This window comes from Canis lupus, chromosome 12, assembly GCF_003254725.2.
Source record: "Canis lupus dingo isolate Sandy chromosome 12, ASM325472v2, whole genome shotgun sequence".
NCBI lineage: Eukaryota > Metazoa > Chordata > Mammalia > Carnivora > Canidae > Canis > Canis lupus.
In genome coordinates this window covers 13674194-13699631 of record NC_064254.1, presented here as the reverse complement: position 1 = coordinate 13699631, position 25438 = coordinate 13674194, and the positions used below count along the sequence as shown (strand labels likewise).

At 33.5% G+C, this 25438-nt stretch overlaps 1 protein-coding gene across 13 annotated transcripts in view; it reads left to right on the top strand.

The window, feature by feature from the left end:
- Positions 1–25438, top strand: part of SUPT3H (SPT3 homolog, SAGA and STAGA complex component) — a 605022-nt gene that overhangs the window by 112437 nt on the left and 467147 nt on the right. The window lies entirely within an intron of this gene.

The window sequence follows — 25438 nt, the reverse complement described above, 5'->3', positions numbered from 1 at the left end:
GCCATGGCAAATGTGGCATAACTAGCCACAGCTTTCCAACTTATAGACTTTAAGAAGGAAAGCTTTTATGTACCCCAAATCATGACATTTGTACAGTCTATGCAAGCTGGTACAGCAGGGCTCAATGCTCTAAGCAGGCAAAACAGTATTGCTATATATAGAGAACATCCCCAAATGAAAAGTTTGATATCCTAACCAAACACCAGCTCTGCAGTCAGGCCCTTCTCATGATAGCAGCATGAGGCCTGCTATTGTTAAATCTTTTCTACACAATATAGGACTATTTTGTCATCTGTTTCTCTTCAGTGAGTTTGTGTGTTTTAAAGAAATGGTCCATTTCTTCTAATTTGTCAAAATTATATTCATAGATATTACTCTAGTGTCTTCTTACTATCCTTTTATTATCTATGAGTTCTGTTGGAATAGTTCTTCCTGCATTTCTTGTTTGAACTGGCTAGAGTATTACCAATTTCATTGATCTTAATTGATCCAAAGACATAGATTTTGGTTTCATTGATTTTTCTCAATTGCTGTTTTTTTTTCAATTTTATTGATTTCTGCTCTTTATTATATCTTTAATACTGCTTCCTTTTGATGTACTTCTCATTTCTTATGATGAAGTCCTTAGATTATTAAGAGCTTCTTTTCAAATATATGCATTTAATGTACTCATTTCCTGCTTAGCAGTGCTTTAACTATTCACACAAATTTTGGTTTGTTGTATTTTCATTTAGTTAAAAATATTTCTTAATTTCCTTAAAACATCCTCTTTGAGTCATGAATTTTTTAGAAGTTTGTTTTATTTTTCACTATTAGGGAATATTTTCTATTTTTCTTTTATTTTCTAATTTAATATACTTAGAGTGAGAGAAGATATTTTATAAGATTTCAGTACCTTGTAAGAAATGTTTTATGACATTGTATGTGGTGAGTATGTATGAATTTCCATTTGCACTTGAAAAAAATTTATTTGTTGTTGAGTTTATAATAAATGTATTATAAATGTCTTTTCGGTCAAGTTGTTTCATGGTGTTCAGGTCTTACATATCCTGCTGATTTTCTATCAACTTTTCTATTAATTATTGATAGAAGTGTGTTAAATTGTCCATATTTATTTGTTTCTCCTATCAATTTAATCAGTATTTGCTTTATGTGTTTTGCTGCTCTGTTGTTAGGTGCATACATATTTAAGATTGTTATGTCTTCATGTTGAAGTAATGTTCTTTATTCCTTGTGATTTTACTTGTTTTAAAGTCTATTTTGAATGATATTCATTTAATCACTTTTTTCTTCTGATTTGTGTTTGATGCCTTTTTTTCTTTTTACTTTTAATCTATATCACTTTAGTTAAAGTAGGCTAAGTCTTTCTTTTTAATGTCTTTATTGACTTAAATGTACTAGGAATAAACTTTTGTTTTTGTATTCATAATTGAAGTAAAAAAAGAAAAGTTTTGGGATTAACCAGGAATTGAGGTTGTCACTGGATTTTTATTTTAAGATGTGGTTGTAATTGGATTGTACCACTGGACCACAATGCCCAGGAAAGGAATAAAAAGAATCAGCAAACTCCTCTGAGAGCAGTTACCAGGTTGTCTTTTCTGAGGCTTGGTTACAGACTTTGGTTAAAATTTCTTTTAGCGCTCTCCATCCCTAGGGTTCCTAATCACAATAAGCATTGTCACTTCTCAGATTCAGCACTATTTTGATCACTTACAATTTGATTTACAGGCAGAGGGCTAACAGCATTAATGGATAATATGTAGATATTTTGGGGGTATGATTTTTTAGTAGCAAATAAAAGTCATGTGAAACCCACAACTTTTTCTTTTTCTCTTGGTACTCTTACTCTTTTACATTACCATTAAAATAATCACATTAGGTCCAGCCCAGAGCCTGTGTCTCCCTTTACATTTTTTCTCTTTCTTTTGCACTCCCATACATTCCATACAGTTTTGTGGAATTAATTCTTCTGAGAACATGTACATAATCACAAAAATATATGTCATAAAAATATTCATCTGTGGAAATGGAACTTTAGACTTCCACATGCAAATCTCAGACTTGTAAACTAATTGTATAGGGAAATAATTACTCTGGTCTTTACTTTGTCTAGAATTTTTATCAAGACTGTGTACAAAATAAATTATCTGTAATCTTTCCTTAGATTGTCTCATCCTTTCAAATGGCTTTAAGTACCATTGATACACTGAGGACAAATTTCTATTTTTAATCCAGACTTCTTTCCTGATTTCCAGACTGTGATAGGGATTGGCTGCCTACTTGACATCTTCATTGGATGTTTAATAGTTTTTTTTTTTTTTTTTTTTTTTTAAGATTTCACTTATTTATTCATGAGAGACACACAGAGAGAGGCAGGGACATAGGCTCCCCATGGGGATCCTGAATTGGGACTAGATCCTGGGACCCCGGGATCATGCTCTGAACAGAAGGCAGATACTCAACCACTGAGCCACCCAGATGCCCATGGATGTTAGTAGTTTAAAATAACATCCATGATTCCATCTACCAAACATTTTTCTTTGCTTTTTTCATCTCCATTTGATGTCAAACTTGTTAGCATAATTCTTAATTGTTTTCTTTCCTTTATATTTTATACCTACTTTATTAGCAAGTCTTCTCACCTGTAGCTTCAAGATACACTTAAATCACAGTACTATTTTATAACTTGAGAAGTTTCTACTTATAAATTTATTTGTAAGATTCAACAGAAGATAGTGGTTAAGATCACAAAGTAGCCAGACTACATGAGTTAAAATTCTAGTTTTACTAATATTCCAATTACATGATCATTGTTGTGTTTTTTTAACTTCTGTGTGTCTCAGTTTCCTCACCTCAGAATAGGGATGTAGTACTTATCTTATGCAGTTGCCATGAGAATTAAAGAATTTATAATATTCTTAGAAGAGTGCTACCTATTTGTGAAAAATGCACTTAACCCTTTCAGTCTCTTTTCTGAGGAGCAACCATGTTCTATTTTAAAAATATAAACTATTTTTTAAATTCCTATACTCAGAAGCATTTTAGTGGCTTCCTATAATGCATATAAAAAATCAAGCTTCTTGCTTCTCCCTCCCTCTGCCTCTCTCTATCTTTGTCTATCATAAATAAATAAATCTTTAAAAAAAAAAGGGGGGGGGATCCCTGGGTGGCTCAGCGGTTTGGCACCTGCCTTTGGCCCAGGGTGTGATCCTGGAGCCCCAGGATCGAGTCCCATGTCAGGCTCCCAGCATGGAGTCTGCTTCTCCCTCCCTCTGCCTCTCTCTCTCTCTCTCTCTCTATGTCTATCATAAATAAATCTTTAAAAAAAAAATCAGGCTTCTTACAGCATCCTTCATCAGCTGGTCTTGTTTACTTTTCAGATCTACCTCTGCCTGTCTTGCCTATGCTCATGCCATTTTAGCCACACTGTCCTTTTTACTGTTTTTTAAACATAACAATCGCATTCCTGCCTCAGACTATCTAAAATATCCTCCCCTCCCCTCACAACTCTTTATTCTCATAGTCCTTTATTTTCCTTTACAGCAGTTCCCATTATATGGCACGATATTTAGCAATATATGTTTTTGTCCTTTTGTTTGTTTCCTATCTTCTAGTGTAGAGAGCAGAGACTTTGTATGTGTTTGTATATAATTCCTAGTGCTTCAAATAGTGCTTGGCATCTGGTAGAAGTTCCTTGAATATTTATTAAATGATGGAGTTAATGAATGAATGAAATGAAATTATTTTATCTATATTCATTCCCTGGACAGTACAGTCTTGAATATCTAGAAGTTTTTGCTCATTGTCTGTTTAAAATATTCATAGATGTTTAGAGTTGAGGGGGATATTTCATTACTTTTTAAAAAAATTTAGAGACAATGAGTAAGACTGAGTTATTAAGCGTATCCATGTCTTATGACTGTATTTTTTACTATAATACATTTCCTTCCTAAACTATATGGTGATGGTGGTGGAGGCTGAGATCTAAATTCTGTGTTGGGTTTCATAGCAAAGAGTAGCATTATATTTTCCTATTTTAAATCTACATTACTTTTATTTTTATATCATGGTAGAAGTAAATATGTTTTCTTTATTCTTTTTGTTTTTGTTTTTGTTTTCTTTATTCTTAAGAGTAAAATGCATTTCATAACTTGGAGAAAATTAACCATCAACTGGTTAACATGGTCACAAGATTATACTGTTTCCTATTCTGATCTTAGATATGTATAGAAAAAAAATTATTTAGGTAAAATTTTCTTGTCAGCTTATCACTTTAACACATTTCCCTTTGGTGATGAAATGGTCTTTTTGAAAAAAATTATTTGAAATTTGTCAAATAGAAAATTTTACATTTTTGCTGAATGTCACATCTTGAATATTTATTTTACCTTTAGTTGTCATGCTTTAAAATCAAAAGAAGTCATGATGGGAGTACCATTCTCCCAGACCTTCAACATGGGCAGCCATTGTACTATATGGAATGACAGTGGATGAGCAGTGTAAATCTTGCTGTGATCTGTATTCTTGCCTGAACTTTACTTATCTTTATTGTGATTAGAAAGGTTGATATCTTTTTTCCAGCCTTGACCTCACAATGAAATACTTTATGCTATAGCAAAGTTCATTAGTATAATGGGGTTCCAGTATAATCATTTTATAGTTTAGATTAATATAATAGTCATTGGTTTGGAAGTTAATGATGGTTTCCTACTTGTGAATGATTATGTTTCAGAAGTTCACTTGTAGGGGATCCCTGGGTGGTGCAGCGGTTTGGCGCCTGCCTTTGGCCCAGGGCGCGATCCTGGAGACCCGGGATCGAATCCCACATCGGGCTCCCGGTGCATGGAGCCTGCTTCTCCCTCTGCCTGTGTCTCTGCCTCTCTCTCTCTCTGTGTGTGACTATCATAAATAAATTTAAAAAATTTAAAAAAAAGTTCACTTGTATTAATCGAAAACCTAAATGTAAGAGCTAAAACTGTGCAACTCATAGAAGAAAACATAGGAGAAAACATTTAGATATTGAATTTGGCAATGATTTCTTACTATGACACCAAAAATAGAGGAAACAAAAGAAAAAATAGATAAGTTGGACTTAAAAATTTTAAAACATTTGCATGCCAAGGAATACTATCAAAAGAATATAAAGGCATGCCACAGAGTGGAATAAAATATTTGCAAGTCATATATATGATAAGGAGTTAATATCCAGACTATATCAAAAATTCCTAAACAACTAAACAACAAAGCATAAAGCATCCATTTAAAAAAATGGGAAAAAGATTGAATAGACCATTTTCCCAAGAGGATGTACAAATGGCCAATAAGAGTATGAAAAGATGCTCAACATCATTGATCACCAGAGGAATGCATATCAAAACCACAATAAGATACCACTTCATAGCCTTTAGGATGGCTATTATCCAAATAACAACAATAACAACAAAACCCCTCAAAACAGAAAATAACAAGCCTTGGCCAGGATGTGGAGAAATTGGAATGTTTGTCCATTGCTGGTAGGAATGTAAAATGGTGCAGTTGCTGTGGAAAATAGTGTGGTGGTTCCTCAAAAATTAAAAATAAATTACTGTTTTTAAGAAGCTACTCTTTTCCCCCAATAATATTTGGATTAGTATCTACAGATTTTTTTCTCAGTAATGCTACTTGAGTGTTCAAGGTTTCATAAGAGAATTTATTCTGGTTTTTGGTACTTTTAGTGGAAAGGAAGACATATGTATAGAGGTTGTGATACAGCTTGTTCTACCAGTAATTTAAATTCTAAGATATTACAACTATTCATAAATATTTTTAAACAGGAGTTTTTAGTTTTTAGCTAATTAGTTTAAAATATCGGCTCATTAAAATTGTTGACTCAGGAAAATCTTTTTCAGATATGTGTGTGTGTATGTGTGTAATTATATCCCCTTAACAGCCATGTAAAATATTCATTTATTATATATATTCATTATTATATATAAAGCCTTTGATGATCTTTGTTACAGGCTTTCTTCCTTGTGTTAATTTTAATTTCTTTCCCTTCTCTTTTTCTAATCTGTGTCCTTTTTTTAAAATCTGAAAAAAAATTCCAAAGGGAGATAGTTTCCCATTAGGGAGGTTAGGGCAAATTTTCCATGATGTCTGGTTTATTTGGCTGTCTTATTAAGAAGGCCTTTGTATAATATTGAAGAATTTTAGGGATTTGAAGAGCATGAGACTATTTAGTTCTGTACAAGTGCATTGTACCCTACAGGAACTTCCAATCAACAGAGATCTGTCATTTAATTGAATAAAATTATAAATTGGATATAAAGGTGTAGTAACTTGATATGTAGCTATATATTGTTTACATTTTCAATGTCTTCAAGTATAATAATTTTATTTTATTTTTTTTATTTTTTTATTTTTTTTAAACTTTTATTTATTTATGATAGGCACACAGTGAGAGAGAGAGAGGCAGAGACACAGGCAGAGGGAGAAGCAGGCTCCACGCACCGGGAGCCCGACGTGGGATTCGATCCCAGGTCTCCAGGACCGCGCCCTGGGCCAAAGGCAGGCGCCAAACCGCTGCGCCACCCAGGGATCCCAAGTATAATAATTTTAAATTGTAATGCTGTAGGTCTAGTGAGTAAATTAGGTAAAGAAAGAAAACATATAATACCACCACCAAAAACTTTAAAAAATCTTAATAATTGTTTAATTTTAAAAAAAGTATTCAGCCTAATAAAACATTAGACATTGAAGTCTTCTGCTTTTCTTCAATGATGTTGGTCTCGCTTATCAAAGGACTAAATAATTCTAAATAATTGAACAAGGGTTGAATATATATATAGATAAGCAGTTTAAAAAGAAGGTATTTGGGATGTTTATAGCTTTAAAAAGAGAATACTTTTTACAGCATCTTAGTTGATTTAGAATTGGGTACGTATAAGGTGAACATCTTCCAAGAACTGACAACAATTTTTTTTGAATAATAAGATTTTGAGATTGAGTCCATTTCTTTTTTATTAGTAATATGTCTGAATCTGACAATAAATGGAAGCTATTTTGAATGTAATTTATAGCTTCAGCCATACTATTCTAAAAGATTTACAGGAATGTAAGTGCAGTGGAACACAATGTGGATGGACTACAGTCTGGGGTTTGGATGAAGGTTTAGCTGCTTACTGGTTGGATATTCTTGGAATTAGTTAGGCCTTGAGTCCTCCATTTTCTCATATAGAAAATGTGGCTGATAATTCTATCGAAGATAAAGACTGTTTGGAAGGAGTAAATGACATAATATATACAAAAGTAGTTAGAATGCCATTTCTGGAATATAGTACTCAGTATGTGTCAAATGTTATTTTTACTGTGGTATTTTGATGGTGCAGAATGCATAGCTCATATCTTGCTCTGTGTATTACATGCTAAGAAGGCAATATTACCTCTCAGAATGGAAAAACCCAGCTAAGTCAAAAACTGCTCTCTTATTATAAGCTGATTTATACTTCCCCTGGGAAAAATAATGAGTTTAAAGGCTTTTAGCTGCTGTGTTGATACACAAAGTCCCAAGAAGTTTATTAAAAAAAAAAAAAAGTTACTTCAGTGAAAATGATTATTGCAATAATAAATAAAAGTAATAAAAACTGAAACCAGTAAGATTTAGCATAGCTTATTTCTTTTAAAATTCACAACTCTTATGTAATAGGAGGCCATGATTTTGATTTTACATATGATTTTTTTTAAATGTTAGTGTTCATCAGCACATTTTAGAGGGTTAATTCATTGATGTAAATGCTTTTGTGCAGGATTATTCCCATCGTAGTGTTAATCTCAATAAACCCATTGGTGAGTTGATTATAAAGAATCTATTTTTGGAAGATGTATGTAGTTTCTCCAGAGAAATTGAAGCAATAGGAAATATATATATATGTGTGATACACACACACACATAGGTGTGAAGAGATTTATTGTAAGGAATTGAGTTGTGATTATGGAAGCTGGCAAGTAAGGCTGGATTCTGCTGTAGAATGGGGAACAGCTGAAGTTTCAGTTTGAAGGCTGTCAGGCATGAATGGCCTCTACTCCAGTCAGAGTCCATCAGGTGGGAGAAATCTCTATTCCTTGCAGGAAGGTCAGCCTTTTGGGCCTTCACCTGATTGCACGAGGCCTACCAACTTTGCAGGGGGCAGCCTACCAATTTAAATGTTATCCAACAGCACCGTCAGAGGAACATCCAGAAGTATGTTTAACTAAGTATCTGGGCATTCCCAGCATGGTCAAAGTGACACATAAAATTAACCATCACAGAAGGTGATGAAAATAAAGCAAACTCTTTTCACTTTCGCTTTCACTCAAAGACCAGCTGGGAGAGGATTGAATTGTAGAGGGTTACTCCTTCTTCACATGTTACATTGTTGTGGCATTGCTGTTACTTGTGTTTTCAAATTGTTAGAAGCTTATTATGTACTTCGAGTGTATAGATAGTTTGTTTTGGTTTAGTTTTCTTCCCCATTTATTTTTTTAAAAAAGATACAAAATATTTATTTTTTTATTTTTTAGAATACTGTCCTCATTCCCACCAACTCCCACCATTTCTTCTGATAACGTTAGCTATGTTACTCACAGTGCTTTGTAACTGTAGTGTGTTTTCTTTCTTTCTGGGCAGACAAAATGTTAGATTGGAAAATAGTGTTGAGTTGCTCAGTGAAATAGTACCCATGTTTTTTCCTTTTAAAATTTTCTACCTTTGGGCAGCCCCGGTGGCGCAGTGGTTTAGCGCCGCTTGCAGCCCTGGGTGTGATCCTGGAGACCTGGGATCGAATCCCGCATCGGGCTCCCTGCCTGGAACCTGCTTCTCCCTCTGCCTGTGTCTCTGCCTCTCTCTCTCTCTCTCTCTCTCTCTGAATAAATAAATAAAATCTTAAAAAAAATTTCCTCCCTTTGTCTCATTGCTCAGAACATAAAGCTGCCAGGTAGCTCTGGTATCCTATCTTGCTGGAAAACCAGTGTGTTTGGGAATCCAAAGGATGCCAGTTCATCTGTCTCTTAACATAAGTTTCATGTCTGAAACATAAAATGGAAATGAAACTGAAGTATAAATATTTTTTTTGGTGCATGGGTGAGGAAGCTTGGAACCTAAATTTAGCAGGAAAAGCTAAAACTGTATAAATTTTATTATGAGCACTATCGTATTATAATCAATTGTGTATTTTTAATATAATTATATAATTTTTATATTTTTAATATAATCAATTGTATTTAATATAATCAATTGTATAATCAATTGTGTATTTTTAATATAATTTTATATTGTTTATATTTTTAATATAATCAATTCTATTTTTAAGGCTGAGATCTGGAATTGAAATAAATAAGTTAACACATTTGTGAAGGATAAGCACACAAACTTCACAGGGTTAAGGAATTCTTCAGATTAATTAATGTATTACAAATAGTGAATTTGTTTTGAGAGAGTTTTTTACATATGATAAATAATATATATTTGTTTTCATAATTATTTTAATTCTAGAAATTCTTCTGTAAGGACATCATCATTATCTCCTTTAATAATTGAATTGCCTTTTTAATGTAATTACAGTATGAACCTACTTTTATGATACAAGACTCTGGCTTCTAGGAGTCACTGCGTGGATAGAGAAGGTTGAACTGTCCTTGGTTCTTAGATTGTTCTATTTTTAATGGGAATTTTCTTTCGCCCTTTCCTTTTCAGTTAAATAAATAGGCTTCATAATAGTGTAAGTGGAGACTCTTTTTAGTATTCTTTCATTTCATAAACTAAAAGTCATTAAAGAAATTAAAATGTGAACATTTAATAAGCCTGTTTTACCAATATATTCAGTCATTATGCAGACTTACAATTTAATTTTTCCTTGTATTTGAGTAAACAAGGAAATTTGTTTACATATGTGTAAATAATATAAATCTATAGTGTATACCCAAAGGTGGCAGAAAACTATTTAAAACCATTTAGCTGTGTTAAAATAGAAGTTTTTTTTTAAAGATTTTATTTATTCATGAGACACAAAGAGACAGAGACAGAGAGAGAAGCAGAGACACAGGCAGAGGGAGAAGCAGGTTCCATGCAGGGAGCCTGATGTGGGACTTGATCCCGGGTCTCCAGGATCAGGCCCTGGGCTGAAGGTGGCACTAAACCACTGAGCCACCTGGACTGCCCGAAATTTTTTTCTAAACCAAAATTTATAGTTTTAATACACTCAACTCAAAGATGCCATTATTTGCTGGATTTGTTATGTTTGTTGTAAAATTGTAGAAATAATGTGTAGGATTGTTAAGAGGATAAATTTAATTAATACATGGAAGGGGCATAATGCCTTGTACTCAGTAAATCTAGTATGTACTCTTAACATATTTGAAGATCGCCTTGGTGTATTGAAGTCTTGTAAGGATGATAGAGTTTAGATTAATTATTTTTTCCTAAATGAATTTATGCTCCTTTTCCAATTGTCCTGAACAATTTGTTTCATGCTAGTCACCTGTTACATAGAATAGGGAATGGTTTAGTTGTGAATTTTAGCTTTAGTGATAAACCACCATACCTTGGAGAAAGGGGGAGGGGAAAGGCTGTTTGTCTGTGGTGTCTTTTGGAAATGGGTCTGATATGTGGGTATAGTGAAGTTTTCATACATATTTAAAAGTATGAGAATGAAATTTACTGAAATTGGTATCTTTAATTCCAATGTGGTATCTGTTAAAAAGAGGATTTTTATTATGTATTCTTAATGAAGGACCTGAGACAAACTCTGAAGACATTTTTGGGGTTGAAATAAATCACACTAGCTAACCACCTGTTCAATGATGAGGAAGAGAAAGAGGAAGAAAGATAGCAGTAAATTCCAACCAGCTAATCTCTCCGTATGTGAAATGGATAGAAACATTTCTAAGTCTGAATTTTAATCACTGATAAGAAATTTAGTAGAGGTCACAGCTGAGGTCAATACTAACAGTATGATGTAGTAGTTATCTATATGTTTTGGTATTAAACCTGAACCTTGAAAATTAAGGCAAATAAGAAATCTCCATAAAATGCAGATTAAATGGGATAGCTCTTTTTGCCTGAATGTTATTTTGGCCGTGATAGTAAAGAATATAAAAACCCCATTTCACAGTGTAGATTAAAAAAAAAAAAATAGGAAGTTGTAAATGTTCAAAAGGTACATAATTATAAGAGGTTTTTTTTGTTTGCTGTTTCCTCATTTAAAATTTATTGTAATGGTAATGATAATATAGTAAATAAGAAATTCTGTTGCCTTTATTAATGTTGTATAAAGTCTGGTATAGTTTTAAATTAACTGCTGGATCCTTATGTGTTCTTTTATCAAATGATAACATATAAGGTATAATTTTTGAGGTTAATTGGTACTAGGATGATATATGGTGTCAAGTGGCAGTACTTTTTTTTTTTTAATAGTAAACTCCGTGTCGGTGGTGGCAGAGCCACACAGAGAGAAACATTCTTTTAGCATGTCATAGTTTGTTCTGCTCAAACCATGAAGTACTGTAGATCCTTTAATAATCCCATTGAGAGAATTTCATGCTATTTAGGAGGAGTACTTACATATGGGTAAGACATCTTTAAGTAGACTATGCAATGGAGACAGGAAGCTTCAGAAATAGTGGATGGTAAGAGTGATGTTGATTAACTTAAAGATGACATGTTTACATTTTATGGGCATACCTCAGAGATACTGGTGGTTTTGTTCCATACTACCACAATAAAGCAAATATCGCAATAAAGTGAAGCAAATGAATTTTTTTTGGTTTCCCAGTGCATATAAAAGTTATGTTTAAACTGTACTGTAACATATTAAATGTGCAGTAGTGTTATGTCTAAAAAGTACATACCTTAATGAAAAAATACTGCTAAAAAGTGCTTTATTACTTTATTGCTAAAATCATTGGAGCTTTTAGTAAGTTGTAATCATTGAACACAGATCACCATAACAAATATAATAATAATGAAAAAGTTGAAATATTGTTAGAATTACCAAAATGTGACATAGAGACACAAAGTGAGCAAATGCTTTTAGAAAAATGATGCCAATAGACTTGCTTGATGCAATTTTGCAACAAATCTTCAGTTTGTGGAAAATGACTATATGTGAAGTGCAGTAAAGCTATGTGCAGTAAAATGAGGTATGCCAGTATGTGATAGTGCATTATGTTTGATTTAGAAATCTTTTCTTTTTAATGAAGATTTTATTTATTTAATCATGAAAGACACAGAGAGAGGCAGGGACAGGCAGAGGGAGAAGCATGTAACCTGCGGGAGCCTGATGTGGGACTTGATCCCAGGACCGTGGGTTCACGACCTGAGCTGAACGTAGATGCTCAACCACTGAGCCACCCAGGTGACCCTGATTTTGAATCCTGTAAATGAATTCTAACTGAAAAAATACCACCTTTGTTTCTTCATGGAATTTGATTCAGTAAGTTTGTTTTTGCTAGATTATCATTTATATAACCTAAATTTAATATGTATATATAATAAATTTTTCAACTCAGATACTTAGGCATTTTATTATGATTTCTGTAATTTATTTATTTATTTTAAAGATTTTATTTATTTATTCATGAGAGACACAGAGAGAGGCAGAGACACAGGCAGAGGGAGAAGCAGGGTCCATGTAGGGAGCCCAATGTGGGACTCGATTCCAGGACTCCAGGATCACACCCTGAGGTAAAGGCAGATGCTTAACCGCTGAGCCACCCAGATGTCCCATGATTTATGTAATTTAATCTCAATAAATATGTGTGTCATGTATAGGATTATAACTTGCGATTTAATGTCATTAAATTAATTTTATAGTCATGTTTTTGATTAAGAAATTTAAAATAAACTTGGAATTTTGAGCCTTATAGTAAGTTCTTAAATAGAATTCTAACTTTATTTATATTAGCATATTTGTGCAATAATTACAAATAATGCATCCTTAAAGTTAGATTTAAAATATTTGTTAATTTAGACACTACCTATTCAAAATTTGCTGGAATTTGAGATAGCTTACAACTTAGCTTTATCTATGTTTTAAGAGGGAAAGATAAATTGAAGAGAGAAATTAAGAAAAAGTTTGATTATTATAAATAATTTATTTGGTGTAAGTTTTAGCTTTATAGGGCATGGTTTATCTAATTAAGGAAGAAAGTACTATAAATAATTGATATTCAATTCTATGATTCTGATACTTTGATTGGAATTGTTATATATGAACTCAGTGAATCATACTTTATTAGGTTTTTCTAAAACTATGTTGTATCACTTCTGGTTTGTTGTTTCTTTAAAACTAAACTTTTAATTTTGATATAATTGCAGATTCATATGTAGTTGTAAAAATAGTACAGAGAGATGCTGTTTATACTTTACTCAGTTTCCCTAGTGGTTACATCTTAAAAACTGTAGTACACAAAAAAATGTAGTACACAATCATGATCAGGATATTCACATTGATAAAATCCATTGGTCTTGTTTAGAGTTCTACAATTTTACTTGTCCTCACGTGTATGCATATGTGTTTGTGTTTTTATCACGTATAGTACACTTTTGTGTGCATTTATATTAACATGTAGTTCATGCATCTATTACTATAGTCAAGATACAGAATGGTTCCACTATCACTTGATGCCTTCTATTGCCTTTTCATAGCCTCCTCCCATGTTTGCCACCCCCATCCTTATCTCCTGGCAACCACAAATCTCTTTTTTATCTATAATTTTTCCATTTTAAGAAAGTTAAGTGGATTAATTTTTTTAAGTTAAGTTAATTTTTGCAGTTTGTAGTCTTTTTGGTATTGGCTATGATGTTTTTCATGCAGCATAATTTCCTGGAGAGTCATTCAAGTTGTTGCTTGTATATTAATAATTCATTGCTCTTTATAGTGGAATAGTATTCTATGGTGGGGCTGTACCACAGTTTAATATTTACTATTGAAGGATATCTGGTATTTTATTTTATGTTATGTGATGTTATGTTATGTTATGTTATGTTATTTTTATTTTATTTTATTTTATTTTATTTTATTTTATTTTATTTTATTTAATTATTTTAGTTCTTAGCTCTTTTCAATAAAGCCTCTGTAACTATTTGTATACAGGATTTTGTGTGCACTCTGGCTTTAATATCTGAAATAAATGCCCAGCAGCCGGTCCCCAGGATCATGCCCTGGGCTGAAGGCAGCACTAAACCGCTGAGCCACCCGGGTTTTAAGTTTATATCTAAGTATTTCCATTTCTTTGGTGTGATTATAATTTGTTTCTATTCCCACATGTTCATTTTTACCATTTAGAAATACCTTGAGTTTTGATTTTCATGTGTTGACCTTTTAGACTCCAATTTTAATGAACTCAGTCCTAGGAGGCTCTTTTGTAGATTCCTTGGGATTTTCTAGTAGAAAAAATATTGTTGGCAAGTAGAGACACTTGTTTTTTCCTTTCCAATTTATATGCCTTTTGTTTCTTTTTCTTGCCTTATTGCAATAGAATGATGAGAGTGGACATTTTGGCCTTGTTCCTAGTCTTAGGGAAAAAGAATTTAGTCTTCTATTTTCGTGTACAATGTTAGCTCTAACTTTTTTTCTGGATATTCTTTATCATGCTGAGGAAGTTTTCCTTTGTTACTAATTTTTAATCATGAAATGATGTTAGATTTTGTCAAATTTATTCTACCTCAATTGATACTTTAGCCTGTTGATATGATGGAGTTCATTTATTTTTTTAAATGTTGAATTAACTTCAAACCTGGGGTAAATCCCACTGATCGTGGGGTAGAATTGTTTACATACATGGCTAGATTTGATCATTAATATTATGTTGAGGTTTTTTGTTGTATTTGTTTTTTTACATCTATATTCAAGGGAGAAAATATATTGGTATTATTTATGTCTGGTTTTAGTATTGGGGTAAAATTAATCTTTTAAGACTTATTCACTCTTTTCTCTTGAACACAGTATGAAAATTGATGTTACATTTTTTTCATATTTGCTCAAAGTTTTTATTGAAAACAATTAGGCTTGAAGATTTCTTTGGAGAGTGAGGCAGCCTTTGAATTTATTTACTTTGTTATAGGACATATCTATTTCATCTTGGTAATGTTTTGTTAGTGCTTGGTTTTTAAGGAATTAGTTTTTTTTCTGATAATTTGTCAAATTTGTAAACATAACTTAGTATTCATTTATTATCCTTTTACTGACTTTAAGGTTTGTAGAAATGACCTCCCTTTCATTCCACATGTTTGTGATTAGTCTTTTACCTATTTTGTCAGTCTTCTTAGAGGTTTATCAATTTTGTGGATTTTTTTCTCTAAGAACTAGCAGTTTTATTGATTTTTTTCTACTTTAATTTTATGTATTTATTATTTCTTTCCTTTTTGTCTCTTTGGGTTTATTTCCTCTTTTTTTTTAGGTTTTTTTTTTTGAGGTAAGGACTTAATTTATTTGAGACTATTTTCTAATAATATAAATGTGTATACTTTCTCTGAACTACTTTAGCTGCATCAAACTTATTTTGATGCATTGTAATTTTATTTTCTTTCAGTTTTATGTTTTTGAAATTTTTCTTTGTGAATTCCTCTTTGACCTGTCAATTTTTTGGAAGTGTCCTGTTTCATTTGCAAGTGTTTGGACATTTTCTTATTGTCTTTGCATTTTTGAATGCTAATTTGATTCCATTTTGGTTAGGTGACATGATCTGTATGAATTCAATTCTTTTAAATATGTTGATATTTGTTTTATGGCCTAGGATTTATATAGTCTGTCTTGAATGTTCCATGGGCATTGTTGTTGGGGGCAATATTCTATATATTTTAGTTGGATTCTGTTGGTTGTATTCAGGTTTCTATACCCTTGGCAGTTTTCTGACAAATACTTTTATCAGTTGCTCAGAACGAGTTCTTGAGTCCCCAGTTATAATTGTGGATTTGTCTTTCTTTCCAGCTCTGTTTTTGCCTTATATATTTTGAGACTCTTATTTTTTGGTGTGTGAACATTTGTAGCGTTGTTATGTCTTCCTAGCAGATTGATTTTTTTATCATTATGTAATGTTTTTTTTTTCTAGTAATTTTCTTTGCTCCAAAATCTACTTTATTTGATATTAGTATAGCCACCCCTGCTTTTTAATCAAATGTTTATATGGTTATGCCTTTTTCAAGGTTTATTTTCAAAGAATTACTTTAATATGTTTTTATCCACTCTGCCAAACCAGGCTGTTTTAAATTCTAATGACATTAATTATTAATGTTCCATAGCTTGTCTCCCGCTTTATTTATTTATTTATTTTCTATTATCTTCATCTCCCTCATTGTTTCTTTCCCCCCCTCCTGCCTTCCTATGGGTACTGGAAGTTTTTTTAAGGATTATATCTAATTTTTTTATAGGATTTTTGAGTGTAATATAATTTGTATAATTCTCATTTGTAGGCTATCTTAATCTACTTTTCACTTAAAGTGAAAAGACTATCAGTCTTTTTTCACTTAAAGTGACATGTAGAAGGCTTATTTCTATATAGGTTCCTTTACCTTTTTTTTTTTTTATAAATTTATTTTTTATTGGTGTTCAATTTGCCAACATATAGAGTAACACCCAGTGCTCATCCCGCCAAGTGCCCACCTCAGTGCCTATCACCCAGTCCTACCCCCACCCTCCGCCCACCTCCCCTTCCACCACCCCTAGTTTGTTTCCCAGAGTTAGGAGTCTTTCATGTTCTGTCTCCCTTTCTGCCACTCATTTCCTTTACCTTTCTTTTTAAAGTATCATTAACTTTAGTACCAGATAATGTTACAAATTTTGTTCTAATTATCAAATATGATTTATAAAACTCGGGAGAGTGCTACTCTGTTGTTTGTACCCATATTTCTGCCTTTTCTGCTTTTTTTTTTAAAGAATTACTTTTATTTTTAAATTATTTTGTTTATTTTTAGAGAGAAAGAGCATGGGAGTGGAGGAGCTGGGACGGAGAGGCAGAGGAAGAGGGAATCTTAAGCAGGCTCTATACCCAGTGTGGAGCCAAATGTGGGACTTGATCCCATGATTCTGAGATCATGACCTGAACCAAAATCATGAGTTGGGCTATTAACTGATTGATCCACCCAGGCACCCCTTCATTATGTTTATTTTTGATGAAGTTTATTTAGCCAGTTTTCAAGGACAAATTCATTTATTCTTAAAATTAAGTTTCTAAAGTAAATGTAAATGTCTATATACTAAAAACATTGTATATTTTAGTGGTATGAGGAACATTAAAATATTTTGTTATACAAATGAGATATTTTGTGCTTTGTGAGAATGAACAAAAATATTTTTGGACTATAAAATCTGTTTTAAGAACATCTGATTGGATTGTCTATGCATTGAAATAATAACAATAAGTAAGAGCTGTTTGCTATACTTTTTTTTTTAATCTTAAGGGAAAAGCCACAGTGTTGTAATTAATCCTCAGATTAGAACTTTCTGTATTTCTTTCAGGTAATCCTGATTTCCTTCCAATAGCTTTTACTATTGTCATTTCTTTGAATGCTGTCAATCAAATCACTTTTCCATATGGCATAATTTATACTTTCTCTTCATTTTTTTATTATTTTTCCTGTTATTCCGCTCCTCTGTAACTACATGGATTGAAAATGTGTGTGGTCAGATATTTGAATTTGTTTCATAAGGTGTTGTAGAAAACCCATTTCTTCCTTCTGAGCTGTTATGTACTTGGGTGGTCACTGAATCGTTTGATACTGTAGCTGTGAGCTATGCTTGTTCATTTATACATTGCTTTATTGTTTATAATCTCTTCCTGGAGTTAATTACTTTCAGTCTGTTGAATTTTTTTCTTTTTTCTTGTTTTACAATCTCAAAAGGCTTTGAATGCTATTGTATTGGCATAGTTGTGTACTTAATTGTCTTGAATTTTAACTTTGAGTAGTTAATTATGTAAATTTAAATGACTTTGAGGAGTTTGAAATAAATCCTCTTTAAACAGACTTTATACAGAACAAACTGATGGTTACCAGAGGGAATGTGGGTGGGGGATGGGTCAAATAGGTGATGGGCGATAAGGAGTGCACTTGCTATGAGTTGTGGGTGTGGTATAGAAGTATTGAATCACTATATTATACACCAGAAACTAATATCACACTGTATGTTAACTAATTGGAATTTAAATAAAAACTTAAAAAATAATTTAGAGAATGATAATAAAATTATTTTTTTTGAAAAAATAAAAATAATAAATCCTCTTTAGAACCAACTTTCAGTGTTCTCCATAATATATTGATTACCATTTGACCATGTAAAAGATCTTTAGTTATAGTGGTAGGGATTTTGTACTAAAGACTGTTGTCTTAATTCTAAATATGGAGTAGTTTTTGTATGATTTTTAAAAATCCAAGTGACCTGGGAGGATTATTTGCTAAAGGCCTTCAGAATATTTTTTTCTCTTTAAAAAGCATTTTAGTATTATACACATATTCGATATGAGTTCAGAATTATTTGTAATTAGAAAGATGAATAAGACTATTTTTATTTTGAAAATAAAACCATAAAACCTTTTTAAAAGTTTTTTTTTTTAAGATTTTATTTATTTATTCATGAGAGAGAGAGAGAGAGAGAGAGAGAGAGAGAGGCAGAGACACAGGCAGAGGGAGAAGCAGGCTCCATGCAGGGAGCCTGATGTGGGACTCGATCTCAGGACTTCAGGATCACACCCTGGCCTGAAGGCAGGTGCTCAACCGCTGAGCCACCCAGGTGTCCCCCATAAAACCTTTTTAAACCTTCTTATCGGGATCCCTGGGTGGCTCAGCGGTTCAGCGCCTGCCTTAGGCCCAGAGTGTGATCCTGGAGACCCGGGATTGAGTCCCAAGTCGGGCTCCCTGCATGGAGCCTGCTTCTCCCTCTGCCTGTGTCTCTACCTTTCTTTTTCTCTCTGTGTCTCTCATGAATAAATAAATAAAATATTAAAAAAAAATAAACCTTGTTATCTGTTGTGGATATATTTCTGTCAGTGCCTTTAAGTCTCTTTTGTTATTATTACTTCTTTTTTTTTTTAAGAGAGTATGCCGGTGTAAAGGGGGAGAGAGACAAAAAGAGAAGGAGAGAGAGAATTGCAAGCAGGCTCCATGCCCAGTGTGGAGCCCGACATAGGGCTCACTCTCATGATCCTGAGATCATGGCTTGAACCGAAATTAAGTGTCATATACTCAACTGGCTGAGCCATCCAGACACCCCATCCTTTGTTGTTCTTATATCAGCATACTTATTATTTACTATAGATAGTCTCTATTAATAGACATTTGAATTGTTTTCAGCTTTTAAATATTAGCCAACTGTTCATGTACATCTTTGTTCCTACTAATTTGTTCAATTTATTATAGGGTGTATGCCTAAAAGTGAAACCAACAGACTGGTCATTTGAAGTTGTGACTAATATTACCAAATTGTTTTATGAATGTACTAGTTTATATTCTTTTTAAAACAATGGCTATGAATATTTGTTTTACAACAGCTTTACCAACACTTATATTTGCCTGTTTTTTCAACACCAGTGTAGAATGATAGTTTATTCTATTTTATATTTATCTTAGTGAACTTGAACCTTTTTTCAAAGTTTTTGGCCATTTATATTTATTGTTCTGTGAATTACAAACATTTCATTCCTTTCAGGCATTGATTTTTCGTAGTAAATTTAAGTGGCTTTTTATATGTTACAGGTATTAATCCATTTTGTTATATATATGTTGTATTCTTTATAGAGCAGTTTACTTTAGATTTAGATGAGTACCTGAGTGCTTGATTTTAGGGGCCCTGTTGTTTGATAAATAATTCAAAGTCTCAAACCATTCAGTGTGATGAAATTGCTCAAGCTAAATGAATCATGAGGGAAGTGAGTCATACTGCAGCAACAGTAGATTCATCTCTCCAGCACATCTACTGAGTTGTGTGGCAAGCAGAATTGTTTTCTCTTTCTCTTATTTTGCAGTACTGGGGAGAGTGGTGCTTGTATGGCTGAACTGGTATATGTATATATTTTAATTCTTTCCTTCCCTTTTTTTTGCTGTGATAAAATCCACACAGCATAAAATTTACCATCTTAATCATTTTTAAGTATACAGTTAAGTGGTTCTAGGTATGCATAATGTTGTATATCTTCATCACTTGTCTTCCTAACTCTTTAAGCATTGTAAAACTAAAATTCTATACCTATTACATGGTAATTCCTAATTCTCCTCTCCTCCCAGCACAGGGCAACTACCATTCTTTTTTCTGTATCTATGATTTTGACTTCTTTGTATGACTTCACATAAGTGAGTCATGACACTATTTGTCTTTTTGTGACTGGCTTATTTCACTTAGCATGATGGCTTCATAGCATATGTCACATTTCCTTCCAAAAAGGAAGGCTGAATAATATTCTAGTGTATGCATATTCCACTTTTGCTTATCTTTAGATAGATACTTAGGTTGCCTTTACATTTTAGCTATTATGAATAATGCAGCTATGAACATTGATGCACAAATATCTGAGCCTCCACTTTCGGTTATTACAGATACACGTACACAAGTGGAATTGCTACACTCGTGAGAACATAAGCAAAGAGAGTAGCAGAGGGAGGGAGAGCAGCAGGCTCCCTGCTGGAATTCAGGCTCCATCCTAGGACCTTTGGGATCATGACCTGAGCTGAAGGCAGATGCTGAACTGATTGAGCCACCCAAGCACCTCTCATATCATAACTGTTTTAAATTTTTTGGATGAACTGCCATACCCTGTTTTTCACAGCACTGTACTATAAGCAGCTTTAGAATCTGTAAAGGACAAGTGGAGCTTTTTAGAAGCACTGCAGCTGTCTTGACACCTTGATTTCAGCCCACTGAAACCAGTTTCAAACTTCTGTCCTCTGGAGCTATAAGATAATACAACTGTGTTGTTTTCAGCCTCCCCATTTGTGATAGTTGTTTCAGTAGTAATATATCAGTAGTAATATAAAACTAATATATAGCCATTAAAGCCAGTACCAACAATTACATACCTCATGTGAAAGCAAACCAACCAAAACCCTTATGTATTTAAGTTTCTCGTGTTGGATCTCTGTTATAAACAGCCATTTACAATTCTTACCAGATAATAGTAGTTTACCCCTTAATTTCCTCTCTAGAACCATTGATATTAGGTCAAGATTATCTGATTGTAGATGGTATTGTATAACTTAGCTATAAAATTGTGAGTGTGCGTGTGTATAGAGGAGTGACAGGGTTTTTTTTTAAACTACAGAATGAATTTTTTAAATAGCCATGGATGTATTTAGGTTTATTATTTCAATTCATTTTATTAAGTTATAAGTTTTTAGGAAACTATCCAGTTCATCTTCTCAAATTTATCTCAGTGAAGATATTTATGGTATTTTCTCTCTACAGGTTTATGTTGTCCTTTTCATTCCCACATTGAATCTTTCTTTCCTGACCAATCTTGGGTAAACTCTTTTAAAAGAAGTAGCTTTTAGTTTTGTTGATACTGTTTTTTTTCAGTGTTTTCTATTTCATTTTTTTCTGGCTTTATGGTTTCTTTTCTTTGCCTTTCTTTGGACTCATTCTATATGTGTAACATTAAATACCAAACACATTGATATTTGTCTTCTAAAGTATGCTTGCCTGTTTTGTTTTGTTTTGTTTTGTTGTGGCACTATAACTTTAGCCGTATTCACATGTCTTGGTATTAGTCTGACAGCAATTCTGATGTCTGATTGTTTTTTTCTTCCACACCACCAAACGAGATAATATATATTAAAGGCTCAGGCTTACAAGACTTGCACCCAGCATACACACTTCACATGCCAATGGCAAGTCTAGGTCATTAGCCGTGGTTCCATGGTTCTGACTAACTGGCTATTGATGGTTCCCACAGTCCCCCACCTTAGGTTCAATTAATTTGGTAGAGTAGCTCACAGAATTCAGAGAAGTATTTTATTTACTAGATTACTAGTTTATTACAGAAGTTTGTAACTCAGGAACAGCCAGGTGTGTGGGATGGGTGTAAGGTTCTCTGTTCTTTAAGTGTATCACTTGCCCTTGAATCTTTCTTTCTTTACCAGACTAGAAGCTCCCTAAACCTGGTCCTTTGAGTTTTTACGGAATCTTCATTACATAGGTATTATTGATTAGCTGTTGGTGATTGAACTCAATCTCTTTGTTTTCTTCCTTATCCAGAGGAGGTGGGAGAGTTAAGTGAGTAGGAGTGAAAGTTCCAACCCTCTAATCCTATGGTTAGATCTGCTGGCAAAAGCTCCTATCCTTAGCTTACGTTACCTAGGGGCTTTCCAAATGTCATTAACATAACAAATGACATCTTTATTGCTCTAATCACTTAAGAAATTCCATGAGTTTTAGGAGTTTCTTGCTAGGAACTGGGATGAAGATCAAATATATATATATATATATATGTATAAAATAATAGTATCACATTTGGTATATCAGTTTTCAGTGTCCTCTAGTTCTAAGTATTTTTTTGATAACTATTAGGATTTCTCCTTTGAAACATTTATTTGGCATTGTGTTTTTAAATTTCCCAAGATTTGAAAGTCTGGGTTATATTTTTATTTCAAATATAATTGCATTTTAATTGGAGACTGAGGTTGTTATGTTATCCACTTAACTGATTGATATATGTGACCTTGTCAAATCACCCCTTTCCTTTACTTTTCCCAATCATAAAATAATAATTATTCCCTTTGTCTTTTAAAGTCTTGTGAGGTTATGGGGCACCTGGGTGGCTCAGCTGGTTAAGCGTCCACATTGGATGATGATCCCCGAGGGTCCTACCACTTGGAGCCCTGTGCCAGGCTTCCTGCTTAGCAGGGAGTCTGCCCTTCCCTCTGCCCACTTCTTTCTGTTCTCACTCCCAATGATGAGGAATCTTGCTTGCACAGATGTAGATACTCCACCTAACATGTTCAAACTCCTCTCATCCCTGTATCTCCTCTTGGGTATCCCTTAGATTTAAGGGTAAATAAACTGACAGTATAATCAGTACTTAGGAAGGATGTAAGGAAGAAGTTTGTATTGGTTCTGAACTTGGGTTTTCATGTTGGATCAGGAATTTTGAGGGTCCTGGAACCTGAAACATAGTCTTTTTAAATAAAAGAGGATGCAGGCTTGGGTCAAGCAAGTCTGCTTGGCTCCCATGGACTTCTTCCCCAGCAGAAATGGGCATGACCAGAAGAGGGCCAGAATGGGACTTTTAAAAACATATGGTCCAGGCAGAGTTCCCAGTTACATAGATTTAGAGGGCATTATTAGAGGTGTGAAGACTTGGTCAGAAATTTGAGATCACAAGTGGGTATTTCTTGTATCTAAACATCTTGTCCCTCATCTTAGCTACTGATTACAGTTTTATCTTAGTATCATCAATACCTGCAACCATTTTATGAGCTCAGTTTGAAGACTCCCGCTCTTTTTGATCACCACTATTTCTCTTCACATCACACCCTTCTATTATCCCAATACCAACAAATCCATTGACCTGGCCATTTTTAAAAATTCTCTTGCCATTCTTGGATTCTCATCTCCCTCTTTTACCCACTTGTAATCTATAGTCTGTCAGTATAATCGTCACAATGCAAATACGCTAAACTCTTTAACTTCTTTTTCTCTTTTTACTTCTCCTTTCAGTTCTTTGGCTTCTCTCTCACTCCTTCCTTGGATTAACTTTCTGCCAACTCTGTACTTGAATAGACACAAGTCAGTGTGTCAGGAAACACACAGTACTTATTTTTCTAATTTAAACCATGGTCAGTACCTTCAAATTTTACTCCTTTTCCAACTTTTATTCTTCTGGTCTATTCACTTATTTTGTTGGACAGCCATTTCATACGTTCTCCTTTCTCCGTAAACCTTTAGCACCTTCTCCCTTATCTTCACTCTCATTTGCTGACTTTGCTCCCTATTTCATTTAGAGGATATAATTATTCAGTAGAAAACTTACATAAGTTTCCATCACCAGATACATACATGCATCCATCTGTGCCCACTTCTTGATTGTTCCTATAGTTGAAATATCTATACTACCATCTAAGGGCAAACCATCCACACATACATTTTGATTCTACTTTCTCAAGGACATTACGCAAGAATTTCTTTTCTTTTCTTTTCTTTTCTTTTCTTTTCTTTTCTTTTCTTTTCTTTTCTTTTCTTTTCTTTCTTTCTTTTCTTTCTTTCTTTCTTTTTTTTTTTTTAGATTTTATTTATTTGAGAGAGAGGGAGAGAGCAAGCATGAGTGAAGGGCAGAGGGAGAGGGAGAAGCAGACTCTCTGCTGAACAGGGCTCAATCCCAGAATCCTGGGATCATGACCTGAGCGGAAGGCAGACACTTAACTGACTGAGCCACCCAGGCTTCCCTACCCCAGAATTTCTTTCTCTATTGGATCAACAGCACAGAGAGTTGCACAGATTTCCCATCATAAGCAACAGACAGCAGCAACAACCACAACGTCTTGATCACACACTCTCCATTTACCATTCATTTCTCTGCTCCCCTTTTAGCATAACTCTTCAAAAAAAGTTGCTTGTGCTCTCTTGTTATCTTTCCATTATCTCTTGAATTTGCTTCATTCAGATTTGTGCTTCCATCTCTCATCCAAAACTTCTCAGGTCACCAGTGACGTCTGCATTACTAAATCTCATGGTCATTTTTCAGTGCTCATCTTCCTTGATCTATCTGTAGCATTTGACACAGTTGCTCACCTTCCTTCTTAAAAAGACTATTCATTTGCCTTTCCAAACCTCACTCTTCTCATTTTTCTTCTCTTCTTGTCATGGATGTTGGTTGCTTTTCATTTCCAATATCTCTAAACAACAGTATACCTTGCTGTACTTTATTTTTCTCTAAAGACCTTATGGCTGCCTGAAACTGTAAATATTTAACTTATTTATTCATATATTAACAGTTTCCTCTACTAATATGTATTCTTCCCAAAGATGGTTATTTTAGTCAGTTTTGTTCACTGATGTATTCCAAGCACAGAGTAGGCGCTCAATAAATACTTGTTAAATGAATGAGTCTTAGCATTTTGCACAGCTGGAAAGATAAGTAGCTAAAAATTAATATTATGAAGAATCACATTGTTTTTCAAGTATACACTGTGACCTTGACTCAAACCCTAGCAGTCCAAGTCTAGTCCCGTTTCATGATTGTTATAATATAAGAGAGAATAGAGCTGGAGTATCAGAAATAGAGGAGCTGAGCTAGACTTGCAGTGTATGTCTGGCCTCCCATTAACTTGACTGTGTGACCTTGAACAAGGAGTTTCACTTCCTCATCTATAAAATGAAGGTTGTGGGCTATATTCTCTAAGGTCTTTCATAAGCTCAGTAATTTAATATTATATAATTGAGGGAGTTTATGCCAAAACTTAATGCACTGAAGAAGAACAGAGAGTGCAGCAGATATAAAGGTA